General features: G+C 35.2%; 1 protein-coding gene across 2 annotated transcripts in view; it reads left to right on the top strand.

The window, feature by feature from the left end:
* The first annotated feature begins 244 nt into the window (after positions 1-244).
* The window catches only part of LOC150078439 (uncharacterized), a 308,908-nt gene continuing 294,462 nt past the window's right edge, over positions 245-14,690 (top strand). For both annotated transcript variants that reach the window (XM_090384725.1, XM_090384724.1), the window contains exons 1-2: positions 245-351; positions 469-583. The gene's annotated coding sequence lies outside the window, so the exon portion shown is untranslated. The remainder of the gene's footprint in view (positions 352-468; positions 584-14,690) is intronic.

Genomic DNA, 14,690 nt, shown 5'->3' with positions numbered 1-14,690 from the left:
GATTTAAAATAAGAGTTGTGCAAACCTCTCCCATATAGGTAAAATCAGTGTCTGCCATTTTGCTTCTGCCATAATACAATTGTATTACACCGCGGTGGTTTACCAAAAGAAACAGAGATAAACAGGGGGGCATTAGTACTGTGATATTACTAATACTGAACTATGATGAGTTTCATGCTACTTTCACGTTTCGTTTATTTTTGTGAATAATTGAATCTGCCCATTGCACTATTTTTCTTGAATAACGATGCTGCGCAGTAAGGATGGTTTTGATTGAACCTGACGTAATCCTGTGCCCTAGGGTAGAGGAAGAATCTTCCCCTTTGCCCCTTTTGGCATTACGGGGGATAGGTATTATATCAAATATGAATTTTTTAAACTTTGCTGTTGTATTTTGTTGAATAGTTTAAGGCATTGTATACAGTTAGCTCTTATAGGTAATGAATTCACTGTCATTCGTCATTGTAGGCACAGAAGCACAGCTTCGGTGATAGGCTTCATGTTCCGTCGCCACTGCGGTGAATGCTGTCACTTGGACTGTGTTATGCCTCTGCTCTTGTAGTTTAAATCTCCCTAGGAGTAGGTAAGTACTTTTATGTGTTTTGTGTAATGCTACCTTAATGTTATAACTCACCTTAACTTCGATATAATGATATGTTTAATATCGCCTTCCTGTCTTAGCTGACATCTTACATTTCATACCATCAAGTGTTTTCATCACTCCATCACTCGTTTTTTTTACACGCGGTTTTTAATTAAAATGTGTACAGTTTTTTAATTTAATTTTTATGTAATTTTAAATTTTTCAAAAATCCAGAATATTTATGTTTTTCATGTTTTAGTACTACCCACAATAATGTGGTCAAGCAGGATTTCAGTATTTTTATAGTTTGTCATCTCTAATTAAGTTGGGGATCATATGCACATTCAAATCAGCTAGCATTCCTTTATTTAATTGGCATATGTTATGAAGCTGAAGAGAATTCTTAAATACAAGAACAACATTATATAGTGAACAAGAAGTAAAAGTTTTCATAGCTGCACAACTTAATTTTTTTTTAACTACTCAGCAAATTCCACTTACTCCTCATAGAAACTAAGATATGGGCATCCAACAAAGCTGCTTTATTTGTCGTTAGAATGAGATTTATATAGATCACACCCAATGATTATACCCATTGTTGTTATATTTAAGAAATACTATAATACTGATAGTTCAAAAAATTATAAATCAGTGTAACAATTTAACTCCTGCAGCAAGTTTCATTGTGAATTTTAAACATGTGTGTTTGAGAGAGAGAGAGATGAACCATTTCATGTATCCATGTTTTAAAAGCAGATTTTAGAAAAAAAATATTTATTGCAGGTAATTAAACGCACATTCAGAAGTGCTCACTAAACAAAAAAAACAAAAAAAAAGTTTAGGGTAAAACAAAGCTTTTGCTTATTTTTAGAACTCTAAAAACTTGTCATTATTATTGTTTTTATTTTAACTTTTGCTTCCTTCAAAGAATACATCATCTCCATTGCTATCAAGGGCATTACTGGTTCCACATTTCTTGAAAGACTTGGCAACCCCCCTGGTGTGTTTTGTTAATTCCCATGAATTTTTCGCCCATTCACACACCTGTGAAATTGTTGGTCATTTCATTCAATGTGTGGGAAATTTTGGTTTGGTTTGGTTGCCACCATCCAGACATCTCTTAATTGAAATGTCCAGTTTTAGCAGTTGGATAAAAGTACCTGGCTTTTTTGTTGCCCCTATTACATGCAGTTGAAGTGGTCGCACACTAAAAGAACTACCATTTTCAGAAGGCTGCTTAGACATTTTTACTGCACTTTCTCTAGTCTCTGATCTAGATAAAAACACTTGGTGTGGACATGTATACCTTCAGACCATATACTTTGGGGGGGGGGGATGTTAACTCATATTACTTAACCTTTTTTTTTTAAAAAACTTAACTGGTTTAGATTAAGTATTACATCTGATGGGATCAGTTTTTATGACTATCTGGAGGACTGCTACTTATTTCAACATGCAAATGAAAGTACAAGAGGCCCAAGTATCCTTGACTTGGTCCACTAAGGGTCCAAATACTATAAAAGATTTGATGGTGTACAAATCACTAGCAGGTGACTACAGTGTCATAAAACAGGTAGTGTCTGATGAAATTTCACTGGTCAAGAGAAAGGGTTTTAATTTTTAAGAGGAAGGACTGTAGCGGTTTAGGTTCTTTAGTTCTGCCAACTGGATGTAATGTCATTCCAGTGGATATGAATGCTATGTGGGAATTGTTTAAACAGATTATCCTGGAAGCCATAAACCTATTCATCCCCATGGTTAAGTATCTCAAAAGGAGAATGTCAAAATGGCAGAAAATAAATTTGATAGATTCTACATAGCTGAAGAAAGAAATAGTTGATACTTGCAGATTATAATGTGAAACTACTATATATGAGTACTGTAGGTAAGCAGATATGCAATCCTGCAGTTTGGATGAGAAATGCAAAGTGGAATGTAAGAATCATTGGAAAAAAGGAATTTTTTTTGTATGTCAATGCAACAAAAAAGAAAATGGTAAATCATGTAGGTCCAAAATGGTGAAGTCATAGACAATCCAGCAAAATTTGCAGGGAGAGTTGAACAAATATTTTACGTACATTTTTACATTTTAGAGCATATGTGAATGGGAGGAGAGACAGTGAGTCAGATTGTACTATAGTGATGTAACGATTGCTGAGAAGCGCATCATCAGAAATTATTGCAGATGAAAGAGTGTAAGGCACCTGGGGTAGTGGGGCATATCCCGTTATATTGAAGAATGCATGATACCATTAGGATTGCTACTGAGATCATTATATTTAAATAAATTATCCTGGAAGCCACAAGTATATTTTTCCTAGTGGTAAAGTATTTCCAACCCACAGGCTGCCTATTCTTTTGCATTGTGCAGCCGGTGACCATGTAGGCAGTGTAAGCGTTGTCTTTCCCAAATTTGAAACTAATATCTTAGAAAATGTAATTTTCTAAGATATTAGTTTCATAATATCTTAGAAATATAATGATACGTTTCATGTATGCGAAAACAAAGAAGAAAACGAATCAGACCAGACTTTTTTTTTTTTTTTTTTTCCTAAGATATTAATATCTCAGAAAATGTAATTTCACATTCACTTGAAAATAACCATTTTTCATAATATTAATTTTTTTTCTTATAATTTATCTTTCTCAGTATTTAATAATAATATTATTATTATTACCATATAATAAGAATGATATTAATGTTGTGTAATTGTTGGATTTTCTCATTATTATTAAATATAAATAAATTATCCTTTTAAGTATAAATGTTGTTAACAAAAATTTACCTATCTTTCAAGAAATGTGTAATTAGCAGTAAGGATCTGCTTTTGGTTTGTGGAACACTTGTCATGGAAACCAATTTGACTTGTGGCATTCATTTTGTATGTTTTGGTCCCCTAGCTAAAAAGTTGTATCCACCTATACTAGGTGACTGTGTCGAACTGAAGAAGTTCTAATGTCTAAGCATTCATAAGGTAGAATATAATATGCACTTGCTGACAGACCTGGTTTATTTGTATTAATAGTAGCAAATGATGAAAGGAATAAGCTTATATAGCATCAGTGAAAAAAAAAAAAAAAAACTACCCATCTCATCTGTTCATCCTCTAATTCTTCCTTAAATTTATTCAAACTGCTTGCCTCCACATCAGTCAGCCACACTCTGGCTGAAAGCAAATTTTTATGCATTCTTTCTACATTTATTTTTTTTTATTTAAATTTATATCCCCTTTTTATATGTTGCCTAAGAAAGAATAAGTATATCAGCATTTAGTTAAATCCATCAGTAACTTTTTTTGACCCAGGATTTAAAAATATGGGATTGAGTCAATCTGGTATGGGGTGGGCAGAGATATTTTTGGGCTGCTGCCTCACCTTGGCTGAATTGGTCTGTGGCAAATCTTGTTTGACAAAAATATTTGGTTTCTCTTCCATCAAGTCAGAAGAAAAGGTTTTTAAAGTCTGTTGGTTTTCCCTCAGAGTGAATTAAAAACCCCTTTGCTGCACATGTGCATCCTGATATAATTAACATAAATCCTTTAACTATGTTTGCCAGACACTAATTTCCAGAACTGAAGTCTTTTATGGTAAGAGCATCATCATATATGTTTCTTCTTTTTTTTTTCTCTGCAGCTATTCCATTTCTTTCTAGAATGGGGCCTCCCGACCTATATGCAGTAGCCAAGATGCACCCTAAGCTTATACAACACATTATAGCATTATACAGTAAAACAGTCACCACCTTTTCCATTCTGGAAAAATTCTGGTGTATCGTTGAGAGTACCCCATGAGCTGTCCTAGCAGTACTACCAGCTACACTGCTCAGAAAATTTTATGTCAAAGTGCCTTTCTGCACTATCCACTACCTTGGGTGCAGGACTACCTATTTGTTATGCTGTTTCAGGGACTACTGCTTCTCACATGTAGTACCTTGCATTTTCGTTATACCTAAAGTTGCAATTCAGCCTATCTGATTGATTTTCTAGGTCTTCTTGCAACATTTACCATGATTTCTGTCATTAATTAACTGCCAGCCTTCTTACCACAGAGTATAACATTAAACTTTGTCTTCATTAATATCGTTAATAAATATTGTAAACAAAGGGCTCAGTTCTCAACCCAGAGGGACTCCACTAATAACATTAGTCTATGAAGAGTAGTGCCTATTATTAACTATTCTTTGCCTTCTGCTATCAGGCATACAACATCAAGCATACAACAAAACAGACATGATGAAGTGATGCTCGCAAGGTTAAGAATAGGACACACTCATTTCAGCCACTGTTGTCTCTTGTGAGGAGAGGATCCCCTCTGTCCTACCTGTCACACACAACAAACAGTAGAACATGTACTAATTACATGTCCAGTTTTTACAGTTGAGTGTCAAAATTGCTTCAAAGTGTTGATAAGCAAACATCACTTTCTCACTCTCAAAACCATATTGGAAGATAGGAAAAATATAGCAGACGTTTTTGATTTCCTCAAAGAAATCAATTTCTATAATCTAATATGAAACCAAATATAATCTCTACAGTAAGCTATAGTTACCCCGTGACTCTTGAAAACTATTCGCAGAAAAACACGAATACAAACAAAACTGTTGTAAAAACCTTCCAGGTTCAACCATCCCTTTATTCAAATCAGTAATGGATAAAGCACTAATGCACAATGCTCCAATTTGTATTGCAGTTTTTCATGTGGAACGGTAATAAAGCTTTTCTAAGTGAATGATTCTTCAAATAGGCCTCGGGGTTGGGTATATTCATACTATGATTTTTTTTTAGTGTTTCTCACCAACCATTGAAGTAAAAACGAAAGACGAAAAACCAAATTCTTAAAATTTTAATATTTACAATAAATTTATTTACAAACAAAACAAAATACCATATTACTGATGATAGCAATTTTAAAATAAGACAACTGTGATATACAGTAAATATACAAGGTGATAATACAAATACCGAATTTAAAATACAATAAAATATACTAGGTTAAAAGCGCTAAAATATACTAACTGAAGCTTTCAAAGGCTTCTGCCTTCTTTGTCAACAGTGTACTTCTATTCTGCGGTGCATCATTAAATACCAGCAGGTTCGAGGTGCGTCTCACGTAAACATATACTGTTCCCGTCTGAACCGGAAGTGGCTCGGGAGCGTTTCAGGCAAAAACGTTCATCCCCTCCAAGGATTACCGCCTCAAAGAGGGGATGAATGCGTGTGCCCCTATCTCTATTTATATTATTCTCAATAGAACTAATTCGTAAGCTCTCGAGCCACTTGCGGTCCCAAAAATCTATGCGCCCGATCAGTGATGACTGACCTTTGAAAGCTTCAGTTAGTATATTTTAGCGCTTTTAACCTAGTATATTTTATTGTATTTTAAATTTGGTATTTGTATTATCACCTTGTATATTTACTGTATATCACAGTTGTCTTATTTTAAAATTGCTATCATCAGTAATATGGTATTTTGTTTTGTTTGTAAATAAATTTATTGTAAATATTAAAATTTTAAGAATTTGGTTTTTCGTCTTTCGTTTTTACTTCAATGGTTGGTGAGAAACACTAAAAAAATCATACTAAGTGTATGATGTCAGAATTTTTTTGCGTCCAGTTCATTTGTTATTACATTGTAGTAGTCAATCACATTGGTCAGACAAGGCTTCCTTTAATGAATCCATGCTGTGATTGCTGTATAGCTGTATTCTTTCAAGATGCTCTTGCATTACTTCTTTAATCACTGACTCCATTAATTTTCCTGTCAAAGAAGTCACACTTTACAGGTCTGTAATTACCCACTTTGCTCTCTGATCCCCTTTGTGAATTGGGGATAATTTATCCTAATGGTAAAGTATTTCCAACCCACAGGCAGCGTATTCTTTTGCATTGTGCAGTCTGTGATCATGTAGACAGTGTAAGCATTCTTTCCCAAATTTAAAGCTACCTTAGAAAATGTAATTTCGCATTGACTTGAAAATAACTGTTTTTCATAATATTAAATTTTTTTTCCTTATATTTTATCTCCAGTCTGCAAGACCTCTCCTGAATCCAAAGATGCTATCATAATTATAGCTGAAGGTTTACATAGTTTTTTTTTACTTATTTTTAATATAATAAAATATAAAATAATAAAATATAAAATATTTAATATAATTGGATAGGTTCCATTAGCCTCCAGGTGTCTTATTTACTTTTAGCATCAACAATTTCCCTTCCACTGTTAATAGTCTCGGTTAATAATCATTTAGCTCCCAGTTATAAGTTGGTATACTTCTGGTATGTCCATTCCTGTGTATGTAGATTCAAACTAATTATTCAGTTTGTCAGCAGTTAGAACAGGATCATCAAATGTTATGCTATTCATATTTAGTAGACCGATGTTTATTCCTTACCTTGTAATGTTAACATAAAGAACTTGGCTACTTTTCTTTGCATTCCTAGCAAAAAACTTCTGATTCCTTATCCTGCAAACCCCTTTGTAACTTAATTACAGACTAGTTTGTACTTTCTGTGTGTGTTTCTGTGTCCTCTGATAATTTACAATTATCCCATGCATTTTTATTCCATGTTGCTAATTTCATCAGTTCATCTGGCATTCATTTAGCTCTAAACTGTGAACAGTATCTCCTAGTTGGTATGAAATGCCAATTAGCATCTACAGTCAGTGGTGAGCTGTGAATATTTTAGCAATGGGCTCGCACTTTTGCCGATATTTTTAATGTAAAACATCCTTGGGGTGGGTTACCTACCGAGTAAATCTGATCGGCCATGGAAGTGACGTCATCCGCAGCGTATGCCAGAGGCACTTCCCACGCTCAGACCACTAGTCTCTTTGGAGCATCCACTAGTAGTATGATTAAAGCTCATGACGCATTTTTCGTGACCAGTACGATATCTTGAGTTCTAACTTTTTTGGAATTTTTGAATAGTATGACGTCACAATCATACTTACTGCAGTAAGTATGATTTCAAGTATTTGTCATGTGACTGCAACAATACAAAGATTTGTCAACAATTTCTTATTTTGTCTGGGGCACCTAACATTCCATTGTTAGGTGCCCCGACATTTAGATACATTGTTGTACATTGTTAGGTGCAGAGACATTTAGATACATTGCAGTAGCAAGTATACGTCTCTTACTTTAGTTATAAATCCATTGTATCTTGTCTTCCAGAAATTATGGAAATTTGTGAATGATCAATAAAATATTTACAATACAAAAGCTCTTATTTCGTAAGCAATACATACAAATCAAAATATCTAAATGAAACGCGAAGGATGTTTCACATAAAACCAGCTACCGCGCATGCTCGGCAGACCTGTGACTTTTTTATTCTTTTTTTTTTTTACAACTAGGGAAATATAATGAATACATTTTTTGTTTTCATGATAAAATTTTAATATTGTGAATAAAAAAATAACATAAAAATATTTCCCATATTACAAATAATGAATTATCACAAAACATTCTACAATATAAAAACAAATATTACATAAAAAAAAAAAAAAAAAAACTGTTCTAGAAAAGCTACACAAAAATCGCAGATTACATGAAAAAAATGATTGCACAAATATTCAAGAAAATTTTATTCTAAAAATTGCTATATGCAATTTACTTCTTTATTAATATTTGTTGTTGATCTTCTTTGCTCAATAGCTGAGCTATTATTACAGAGGAATGATTTGACATAACGATCTGGATCAAATTGAAGCAATGGTTTTCCATTTAGATGTATGGTCATCATAATCTGCAAAGTGTTTAATTGTCAACATTATTCATTCATTCGCTCAATATTATTCATTACGCTGAAAGCTCGCTCAGCTTTAGCACTGCTAATCGCAGTGGTTTCAAAGATATTTTCTGGCTTTCTTAATTGAAAAGGGAATTTCACTCGATTTTAAAGATAAATTGTCTTCGACAAAATCTCTAAAATATGAAATTTTTATTTCATATTATATCAGAAAACAAATTTCTTATTCGGTTTTCACCGTCTTGACACGGAGATGAAAGTTCTCATATTCCACGATTCCAGTTAGCATATGTTTAAAATTTCTTTCAATGATATCATTATTTTCTTTTAATTTAAAATCATTCTGTTGCTTTAATAACTAATCCTTTAAGGATAAAACAATGCATTTAATAACTTGTCACAAGGTAATTTTTTTACTTTCAATTTTGATTCCTTCAAATTCTTTCAACTTTAACATGCTCTCAATTTTACCTTCATAATTTCCTTCAGAATTTTTCATATTAGCAATAGCATTCATAGTTCAAATAATTACATTATCTGCTTTTACCATAGTGAATCTGTAAAGCTTCTGAAAGGTTAAATCGTTAAGAAATTCCAGATTTAAAAATCGATTTAATAATCCAGAATATTTAACTTCTGATTCAAAGTGTTTGCACAATGCAGGATAATTCCCTTAACCCGCAGTTACCATCCGCAAGCTACAAGCTGCTCATTGAAGCCCGACACACGACTGATCTTTATAGTTTCCACATCAAGTTCTTTAGCATCTTTAATTCGTGCTAGTTTTTTGGAGATTGGTGATATAATGCATACATTATAGTTTTTTTTTTTTTTTTAATTGCCTCTATGCTATTATATTTTTGAACATTTTCTACACAGTGAAAGCCTCAACGAAATTTCAAAATCTGCCAACATTTCATCTTCGTAAAGTTTATATAATATCTTAGTTGCCTCAATCCCCCTCCTGTCTACATTGCTACTGTCACTAGTTCTTCGAATATTGTGCAAAATGTCGGAATCACACGGATATTTAGCTACTGTGACCATGTAAACATAGACAGGAGAAATTTACTGGAAGGCATGGATCACTTACTTCTCCGAAAAACATATGCCCGTTTGTCGGAGTAAAGGAGAACCACAACACAGCTTGACCAGAGGCTATTATCCATGTCGGGAATCTTCTTAATCCTTTGACTGGCTATGGAAAGCATATTGACTAGTGCGATTTCTCGGTATGTGACTTCATAGGTTTTACAGACACCACTTTTTTATTGTTTTGGCATGCAATTTTTACAGCTGGATGCCCTTCCTGACGTTAACCCTCACCCTTTATCCGGGCTGGGGATATGCGGTGGTCATTCCCTGACCTGCATCCTCTGTATTTGGTGGTCACAGGCTCGAACCCCAGTCTAATCAAGAAGCGTGTGCTACGTACTCCTGCCCACCTGGCTACGTTTTACAGACACCACTAACATTGTGAAACGGTAATCCCTTTCACCCTTAATTCGCGCTTTCTTATTACCTAATTACCAGAGGTGAGAACATGCATACAAATTTGTCTCTCCTAATCCGTTCGCTACATGATAATTATTTTCGTTTAACGGAAACTACTGTATTTTAAAAGTAATTACCAAGAGGAATTTTAAAAAATTAGGTATAAAGGAGTTGGTTAAACAGAGGTCCGACTGTAATTAAATAAAAAAGGAAGCAATTTTAAAATACATAACTGATCAATTGCGGAATTAAAATACTGGGAATGAGGCCCCGCTTGCCCCACCGTAGTTTCGGCTCTGGAAACTCAATAATTGCATCCAGGATTTAATTTGTAAAATAAATGATCGTCTCAACAATGGGCTCGCAAATTTTCAAAAAAAGAACAATGGGCTTTCGCGAGCCCACTATAGCTCACCACTGTCTACAGTTACTTCCTTGAACGCTTCCCATTTAGAATTTGCAATTGGTAACATTATCAATTAGTTCCACTGGAAACAATTTAAAAACTGTTGAGACCACTGTAGTCACTTTTATAAAGAAAAATCCCTTTCTTTAACAGTAATTATATCTTTATGTAAATCTCATATCAATATACTGTGATCACTGCTGCCTATTGGTTCTTTTATCTGAAAATTCTTAAAATATGGAAAGTTGCTGCTGATCTTAAGATCAAGAGTTAGAAAAATTTTATTATTTTCTCTTCTTGGCTCTTTAATGTGTAAGTGTAGAAAGCAGTCATCCAGTAAATACAGAAAGATTCTTCAACTGTGCAAGTAACCAGCCCACAAGTTCCTGTCAAATATCTGGAAAGTTATAGTTCCCCATTATAAGACATTCTGATTTACTGGCCCAGTCTGCCTGAATAGGGTTTCATTATACTCATCACAGTCATTTGGCTTATAACGTACACCTTCCCTCTTTTTTTTTTTTTTTTTTTTTTCAGTGCTTATGTCACCAAAGTGACTCAACATTACACTGTACAGCTATGTCAACCATGTGCACTGCCTTAAATTTAATATTGTTCTTAACTAAGACCATAACTCCTCTACTGTCCTGTCTGTTCTTCCTGTATACGTTGTACTCCCCGTATTCAGCATCACTTATGTGTGAGTGATACCATGTTTCTGATACCCTACAATGTCTACAGTTGATGACCTAACTAGTACAGGTAACTCTCGTATAACACGGTATTTAGGTTCCTATAAAATCTGATAGTGCAAAACTGAGTTATACAGGAGTAAAAACCAGTACAAAAAGGGTCGGTTACGTTCCAAGAGCTAACAAAAAGGCACCATTTGGTTAATAAAACTGACAAAAATACACCGTTCTAGATTTCATGTATCTTCTGCTCTATTTAAAAATTCATTAATGTGGGTTTGTTTGCTTTTGCTTGATAGATCTTAATAATTTCATCGTATGGAACTAAGCATTTTGGAAGCTCCCTTTTGAACTTTGCGCTCCTTTCAGTCGAAGAATCTGAATTCAAAAAATTAGATTCTAATTGCTCGCCTAACTTTATGCATTTCCATATACTTTTTAGTGTAAAATTTGATTTGATTTACCTCCGATATCATTTCCACCAAACCTGCTTTGCCAGCCTCTTTTCCTACCAGTAATTCTTGGTCTTCAGCAATCTTTTTTTTTTTTTTTTTGGGAGCATCTGTGACTAAGGCTGTGTTGTTCTGTGTGTTCAAATTGCATGTGTTCTGAGGTTGATTTTCTATCTTTCTGGACGAAAAATCGGAGTTTCCTCCATGCTACCTTTGCCTGAAACTGACTAACTCAGCCACATTGTGAAAAGACCCATAGAAATTCCTCCCAACATCGGCGGGACTCACAAAGTTTCTGTGTATCATTAATAAAACTCAAACAGCTGTCCTGGCTGCATGTCTGCACTGCTCAGAGAATTACATATCTGACTGCACAGTTACCCCACATATATTTTTCATTTTCCACACCCTTAGTGTAGTGCAAGTTAGTCTGGGATTACTGCTACCCATATGCAGTGCCTTTATTTGTCAGTGTTACAGACTTCAACTGCCATTTATCAGCCAATCGAGTAAATCATTTTAGATCTTGTTGCAGTAGTATACCATCATTACTGTTGTTAACTAACCTTTGTACCATCAGCAAACTTTAACATTAAGCCTAATATACCTTCATTAGTATCATTAATAAATATTGAAAACAACAATAGGCCCAACACTGCACCCTGGCTGACAGGTTAATAACATTAATCCATGAAGAGCAGTGGCCGTTGATTCAGTATTCTTCCACTTAACTATCCCTTTATCCATAGTAGTAAATTGCCCTTATTGCCACAGTGCTCCAGTTTGTATAGCAGTCTTTTACATACAACAGTATCAAAAGCCTTCCTGAAATACAAGTATATGATATCAAAATTATTTTTTGCATCCAGTTCCTTAGTCACTGCATCATTACACCTATCAGATTGGCTAGACAAGACTGCCATTTAACAGATCCATGCTGTGACTGCAGTATAATTGCATTCTTGTCCAGATGGTCCTGTATACTTCTTTAACCAGTAACTACATTATTTTTCCTGGAACAGTAGATAAACTAACAGGTCTGTAATTACTTGTCACCCTTTGATCCCCCTTTGTGCATTGAGAATACATTTGCACATCTCCAGTTTGTGGGGACTTCTTCTGAATGTAGGGATACTCTCATAATTATGGCTAAGGGTTTGTTTACCTCCTTTTCTGCCTCCCTTAATATAATTTAATTGATCCCATCCACTCCAGTTGCCTTTCTTATGTTTAACTTCAACAATTTCTCTTCCACTTCCTTCTCTGCTGTCATTCAGGTGGTTTGGCCTTCTGATGCTTACATTAGAGATGATACTGTTATATAAACCGATGAGACAAAATATTACGACCAGTGAGTCGTTATGCAAATCGAAGCAACTGCAGGTGAACTATGGCACGTGTGTGGGTCGGGACACTGTATAAAAAAACACCTGATGCTGAGCTCCATTAATCAGTGTTACTCTTGTTCTTCAGATGGGAAAGGCAGCAGACTTAATCGAGTTTGACAACGTCCAAATTGTTATGGCCAGACGACTAGGTTAGAGCATATCCAAAACAGCACAGCTGGTGGGGCACATTGTAGGCACTGTCACCAGCTGTGCTGGTGACAGTGCCTACAATGAGCATCGAAAGTGGACCTTGAGTGATTGGAAGAAGGTCGTCTGGTCTGATGAATCACGTTTCCTGCAGGTTGACTAACAAAGTGAAAACATTTGTTTTCACTTTGTTAGTCAACCCTGCACATACATTACAAGAGGAAAAAGTTGCCACTTAATCTGCAGGATCCTTGGGATTTGTGAATAGTGGTTGAGGGTTAAATCATAATTTGCATTATTAGTGATGCAATTAAAAATGTTTTATTGATGTTTCAGATGTTTTTAGAATCAAACTGTAACACAGAGTTAGGATTTTGTAATAACTGAGAGAAAAGTGGAGGAGAAATCGTTGAAGTTAAACATAAGAGAGACACCTGAGGTGGATGGAATCTATCTAGTTTTATTAAAGGAGGTAACAAAGGAAGTAAGCAAACCCTTAGCCATGATTGAGAGCATCCTTGGACTCAGGGGAGGTCCTCCGCAGACTGGAGAGGTGCTAATGTATCCCCAATTAAAAAAGGGATATCAAAGGGTGACACATGTAATTACAGACCTGTTAGTTTAACCTCTGTTTCAGGGAAAATAATGGATTCACTGGGTAAAGATGCATTGCAGGATCATCTAGACAAGACCGCAGTTATAGTTCAGACACAGCATGGGTTTAAGAGAAAGTCTTGTCTGACCAGTTTGATTGGATACTATGATATGTTCACAAAGACACTGGATGTAAAAAATAATTTTGATATCATTTACTTGGATTTTAGGAAAGCTTTTGATGCTGTTGCACATGGAAGACTATTGTACAAATTGGAGCAGTATAGCGTTAAGGGCAAGTCGCTGCTATGGATAAAGGGATGGTTGAATGCGAGAAGTCCGAATGGTGATAAGTGAACATTGCTCTTCGTTGACTAATATCAGTGGAGTTCCCCGGGGTTTGATGTTGGGTCCATTGTTGTTTTGTATATTTAATAATGATATTGATGATGGTATAACAGGCTTAATGTCTTAGTTTGCAGGTGATATGGTTGTTGGCAGGATTGTTAATGACAGTATGCTACTGCAACAGGATCTAGGAAAGTTGAGCAGATGGGCTGAGAGGTGGCTACTGAATTTGAACATTGACAAATGCTGCATATACGTATTAGTAACCCCCGAGTAACATGCCAACTGCGGTACTAAACTAAAGGAAGTGGAGAATGAAAAAGACCCAGGGGTAATTGTGCAATCAGATGTGAAGTTTTCTGAGCAGTGGAGCCAGATGGTGCAAGGGTAGCATATGGGTTCTTGACAAAAATATACAGGAATTTTGCTAGCAGGAATAAGGAAGTGATTATCCCCTTGCATAAAGCAATAGTCAGCCCACGGTTTGAATAATGCATATTATAGAATGGATATTTGAATAATGCATTCTGGCATAGAGCTGCTGGAATGAAGAGAGCAATGAGATTGGTGAGTGGAACAAAGGGTTTCTGTTACCAAGGAAGGCTTAAGTTCTGCAAATTGCAGTGTCTGGAGACTAGGCACCTGCAAGGTAACCTGATTGAGGTATAAGGCCTTGAATGATTTGAGCACGTTGCATGCTGATGGGATTCTTCCTCTTGCTCAGATATGCACCTGAGGGGCCATAAATTCATATTGAGGAAAGACAGTTGTAGAATATATTTGTGGAAATTTTCCTTTAGCCAGCGGGTGGTTGATTGCTGAAATAAGTTTCCAT

The sequence above is a fragment of the Mastigoproctus giganteus genome, chromosome 11 (assembly GCF_048544385.1).
Source record: "Mastigoproctus giganteus isolate SK-2022 chromosome 11, ASM4854438v1, whole genome shotgun sequence".
Lineage (NCBI taxonomy): Eukaryota > Metazoa > Arthropoda > Arachnida > Uropygi > Thelyphonidae > Mastigoproctus > Mastigoproctus giganteus.
This window is presented reverse-complemented; position numbering and strand designations above follow the sequence as displayed.